The following is a 6,147-nucleotide window of genomic DNA, read 5'->3' on the forward strand; positions in this document are numbered from 1 at the left end:
TCCCAATCTGTGCATTGCTGATTTATCTTCTTGACAGTGTCATTTGCTTTACAAAAGCTTTCCAGTTTCCTGAGATCCTACTTATCAATCCCTGACCTTAGAGACTGAGTTGTTAGAGTTCTGTTTGGGAAATTCCCCCTGTGCCAATGAGTTCCAGGGTCTTTATCATCATCATTGGAACCCAATTATCCCACCACAACAACCCTTGGATACATCAACACACCTGAAAATCAAGAAACTGACTAAAATTCAATCTCATGAAGATAATAGCATCCTTCAAGGAGGATGTAAATAACTCAGAGAAAGAAATATAGGAAAACATAGGTAAAGAGGTAGAACAAATGAATCCCTTAATGAAATATAGGAAAACACAAAGAGATGAAGGAATTGAACAAAGAGGTCCACAGAACTCCAAAAGTTCAACAAGTTGAAGGGCCCAAGTGAGGATGCTTCGGTCCTACTTGGGAAGGAGAAGAAAGCTATCACAAGGGGGGCGGTACAGAGGGACAGAGGAGGGAAAGGAGATAAGGTGGGGGGAAAGGGAAACATGACTTAGTAGCAGGTAGGGGGAGAGACTGAAGCCTTGTGGGCCAGCAGGAAGAATGGAAACAGGTGATCTTGGGAGGAAGGAGGTTGGGAGGACCCTCTAGAATATACCAGAGACCTGGGAAGTAAGAGACTCTCAGGACTCATAGAGGGGCACCCTAGATGAAAGGTCCTGAAGTGGGGAAAGGGAACTTATTGGACCCACCTCCTGTGGAAAGACAGGGCATCAAGTGAGGGATGGGGTTGCTATCCCACAGTCAAAGTTCTAACCATAATTCTTCCTGTCTGAAAGAAATGCAGGGATGGAAATGGAGAAGAGCCTGAGGAAAAGAAGGTCCAGCAACAGGCCCAAAGTGGGATTCAACTCAAGGGGTGGCCCCAAGACCTGATGTCATCACTGAAGCTATGGGTCATTAACAAAAAGGGACCTATCATGACTGCCTTCCAAAAGACCCAAGAAGCAGCTGAAAGAGTCAAAAGCAGATATGTTCACTCAAGCAATGAACAGAAGCTGCCGACCCCTCTGGTTGCATTAGGGAAAAGCTGGAGGAAGGTGAGGAGGAGGGCAACCCTGTAGGAAGACCAGTAGTCTCAATTAACCTGGGCCCCCAAGATCTCTCAGACACTGGAACACCAACCAGGCAGATACACCAGCTGATATGAGGCCCCCGATGCATATACAGCAGAGGACTCTTGGGTCTTTGTTCAGTCAGAGAAGATGCACCTAACCCTCAAGAAACTGGAGGCCCCAGGAAGTTTAGAGGTCTGGTGGGGTAGGGACATACTTGTGGAGACACAGAGGTGGGTGTAGGGAAGTAGGGGTAGGATGTGGAACTTGAGTGGGGGTGGACCAGGAGGGGAATATAATCTGGAGTTTAAAAGTAAATAAATAAAAAATATTTTTTAAAAAAGATCTTCAATATTTAAAAGTGGAAGTAGAAACAATAAAGAAAACACAAATGAAGGCAACCCTTGAAATGGAAAACCTAGGAAAGTGTTCAGAAATTACAGATGTAATGATTACCAACAGAATCCAAGGAATGGAAAAGAGAATCTCACATGTGGAAGATACCTTAGAAGATATTGACACAACTGTTAAAGAAAATTCTTTCCTTTTCAAATACTTTCTTTTTTATGTTAACGATGATGATTGTGATAGTGGTAGTGGCAATAGTGTGTGTGTGTGTGTGTGTGTGTGTGTGTGTGTGTGTGTGTGTGTTTATGAAGGTGTTGTGCATGTAGATTCAGTGTTCTTGGAAACACTTGGAGTTGGTGACATGGTTGCTGGAAACTTAACATGAGTCATCACGCAAAAGCAGGAAATTCTCTTAACTGCTGAGCCATCTCACCAGTCCCTGGTTCTTTTCAATGTGCTGTAATAACATTTCATGCCAAGGAGTTCTTCTGTATCTTTAATATTATTCTTCCATTTTGTGTAGATTTGATAGGAATTTAAATAATTTTCTTTTCTATTATCACCATACAATATAAAATACATAATAAAGTATATAAAAAACACATATAGAGGCTTAATATATACATTTAGGGAAAACCAAAATGGAAAACCAAAGATTCCAAAACACTTTTCATGCCACTGTTGTAGTTTGGTGACATAGTCTAGAGACTCTTGTGTTTAAACATTGGGACATCAGTTGGTGACATTATTTGAAGATGTTACAGAACTTTTAGGATGTAGAGATTTGCTGGAGGGTGTGCATTGTTGGAGCATTGAGATCATATAGAGTTGCCCAACTTCTAGCTTACTCTGCTTCCTGAGAAAGATTGATATGTTATATCTTAAGCCCCTCTTCCTCCTGCCAGACCTTCCTAGTCACTTCAGACATCTAGCCCTCTGAAACCATAAGCCAATATAATGCTAGTCTTTCTTAAGTGAGTTCTGGCCAGTCTATTACACCACATTACCATAAAAATAATACGTGTGCGCATGTGTGTGTATGTGTGTATTATTGGGTTTTATTTAGGTAGATATCATTCATTATTTATTTAAGTATAATATATAATCCCTTGTAGATAGGAAGAGGGAAGGGCAGAGAGTGGGTGATTAGCTGGCACACAAATAAAAGTATGGAAAATAAGTCCAAATATTCCACTGCACAATGAGATAAGATGACAATTCACTAAATATTTCAAACGACAAATATAATATTGATTTTCACAATACAAATAAACTCAGGGTGATATGTTGAATACATAGATTCAATCATGACACTGTTTACATGTTTTAAAATATCATCAGTATCTTAGAATATATATGACTGCTGTGCAACCATTAAACTTAAGACACATACTACAATAAAATAGCCCTCCATATTCAGAGGTTATCAAGATGATGATATTTTTCTGAAATTATTAATTTTTATATTATGTATGAAGATAGAATAGAATGCAGATTTGTCTGCTTTTGACTTGCACATTTAGGTAATATGGGGCTTGTGGTGCTGAGTTTTTACTCAAAATCACGTTTCTGAGATTTGTTCATGATGTATAATTTTATCATGACTTACAATGATTTTATATTACTCACATGGTAGTTATTTATATCTCAACCCAGTGTGGTCATTGTAACTTATTAATCAATCAAATATTAATATAGGTGTTACTATGAAGGTGTGTTCTAGTAGAACCTAATTTCTACATTTAGATGACTATGTATAGAAAATTATCTTGACAAGGGGGATATATCCATTCTAGTTACAGAAGTAGAGATCTAGACCACACAGTGTATTGTTTGCAGAACATTAACTTATTAATATTCCCCATTCTTATCAACAACTCTCTGCTGTCTGCTTTTATGCCAATTTGACACAGCTAAAGTCATTTGATAGAAGGAAAACTCAGTTAAGAAAATGCTTCCATAAGATAATGCTGTAGGCAAGTCCATGAGACATTTTCTTGGTTAGTGACTGATGTAGGAAGGTCCAGCCATTGTGGGTGGTGCCACCTCTGGACTGGGTGCCCTGGGTTCTGTAATGGCCTGGGCAGGCCATGAAAGCAAGCCACTAAACAACACCCCTCTATAGGTCCCACATCAACATCAAGCAGGCTCCTTCTCTGTTTCTGTCCCGACATTCTTCAATGGTGAATAGTGATAGGGAAACTTAAGACTAGTAAATTTTCCTCCCTAACTTACTTTGGTCATGGTGTTTCATACCAATAATATTAACCATAACTAAGACAGACTTTATAGGTTTTAACACATTTATATTCATAACATATGTTCTCATCTCAGTAGGCTCTGTACCCGGGAGTAAAAGCATATTTGTTAATTCAGCAAGGTAAACAGTTCTTTTTTTAAAAAATGTGCATTGTCATTTTAAAATATGCACATTGTCAAAATTGTCAAAATTTTGTGAGAGGCCTTGGTTACTCCATTTGAGCCAATATTTAGTATTGCCATATTTTTGTACCTGGACTTGATATGTTATAATATCACAATAATTAAGATTACATTAGAGTGCATTTTAATTTTCTTTAGCCATCTTTTCATATCCTCATTGGCCATTTGAATATCCACTTTCATGAAGGGTTGTTTTCCTTTTTTATTGGGCAGCCTACTTGGATTAAAAGGATTTTATGGATTGATTCGGATGCTTCATCTCCAATGTCTTCTTCCCTTATCTAGTTTGTCTAGACTGCTTTGTTATATGATTAGAAGATAATTTTATCCTATACAAGTAAATCAGTGTCCTATTTATTATCTCTTCTATATATTTGTAGAAGAAATAATTTTCTATTTTAAGACCTCAGAAATGTAATTCCATGACTTTACTACAAGACATTATTTTTCTTTCTATTGTCATATTTTAATTAATTCTTTGATTATTTTATGTGTTATGAAGTAAGGCACTAATGTTATGGTTTTCCAAATGCTGATGAATTGTCCAGTAAACCCTCCCTTACCGAGCTTCTGAAAATGCATCCACCTGTTCTTGATTCCTTGTTTTCTAATTCTCTATTTTCTATCTCTGTTTCTTTTCTATAACAGCTAAATGAACAGAGGTTTATAATAAGTTTTAGAAGACCGATTCCTTCTAACAACTTTCTTTCAAGAGTACTGCGGTTGCTAATTTTTTGTGCTGTTTTAAATTTTCCATGTACCAATTTCTACAATGAAAATAAAAATGACACTACTTAAACTTGCAAATATACTTGGGGATCTCTGATATTAAAATATTTTATTCATGTAATTTGAATATGACAGAATTTTATTGATTTAGATCTGTGTTTTACTGAACATATCTATTTCCTCAATGTCATTCACATTTTTGGTAAAATTTTCCTTTACTGTTTATATTCTTGGTACTATTACAAGAGACATCCCTTCAGTTTTATTTCTTTATAGCTACAGTGGTGGTTACAACTGAATTTTGTTTAGGCATTCTATGAACTATAATATTATACATATGTCTGTGATTTCCAGCTTCTTGAAAAATTGTCTCAGATGGTATTACAATAAAATTTTATAAATACAATATACAGCTCTACTAATTCTGCCAAAGTCATCCAGGCTCAAATAAATATATAAATATCATGTTTTAATAAATTCTTTAAAGTCACTTTACCTCTTTTGAAATGCCTTTATTGAGTGTATATGTGTATGTATGTGTCTGTGTGTACACATGCATATATATGTGAACACATGCATACATGTGTGTGCATGTGTGTTTGAGTGTGTGGGGGAATGTGGGGGTGTGTTTAACATGTACATTTCTGTATTTAAATCTGCAGGGATACATACATGGAACCTGGAAGAAAAAGTGATTTTCTCTCTTCTTCATTGTTTTCAGACATGTTCTCTTATTTTTTTAATATTGGATATTTTATTTATTTACATTATAAATTTTATCCCCTTTGCTGCTTTCCCCTCTGCAAACCCCTTATACCATTCTCCACCATCTGCTTCTATAAGGGTGCTCCTCCACCCCCTAACCCACTCATACCTCACCTTTCTAACATTCCCTTCACTGGGGCATGGATCCTTCACAGAACCAAGAGCCTCCTCTCCCATTGATGCAAGATAAGGCCATCCTCTGTTACATATGTGGCTGGAGCCATGGGACGCTCCATGTGTACTCTTTGGTTGGTGGTTTAGTCGCTGGGAGCTCTGGGGAATCTGGTTGATATTGTTGTTACTTTTTTTTTTTTTTTTCAGCTGAAGACAACCCAGGGCCTTGCGCTTGCTAGGCAAGCGCTCTACCACTGAGCTAAATCCCCAGCCCCTTGTTGTTACTACTACGGGGATGCAAACCCCTTCATCTCCTTCAGTCCTTCCCCTGACTCCTCCATTTAAGTCCCCTACCCTTAGTCCAATGATTGGCTGCAAGTATCCGCATCTGTATCTGTAAGGCTCTGACTGAGCCTCTCAGGAGACAGCTATATCAGTCTCCTGTCAGCAAGCACTTCTTGGCAACAGTCATAGTGTCTGGGTTTGGTGTCTGCATATGGGATGAAACCCCAGGGGCAGTCTCTGGATGGCCTTTCCTTCATCCTTTGCCCCACTCTTTGTCCTCGCATTTCCTTTAATATCAGGAGGTAGAGAATGGGAGGGACTTGGGAGGAAGGGAAGAGGAGAAGGTGAAA

This window comes from Rattus rattus, chromosome 1, assembly GCF_011064425.1.
Source record: "Rattus rattus isolate New Zealand chromosome 1, Rrattus_CSIRO_v1, whole genome shotgun sequence".
In the NCBI taxonomy this organism is placed as follows: Eukaryota; Metazoa; Chordata; class Mammalia; order Rodentia; family Muridae; genus Rattus; species Rattus rattus.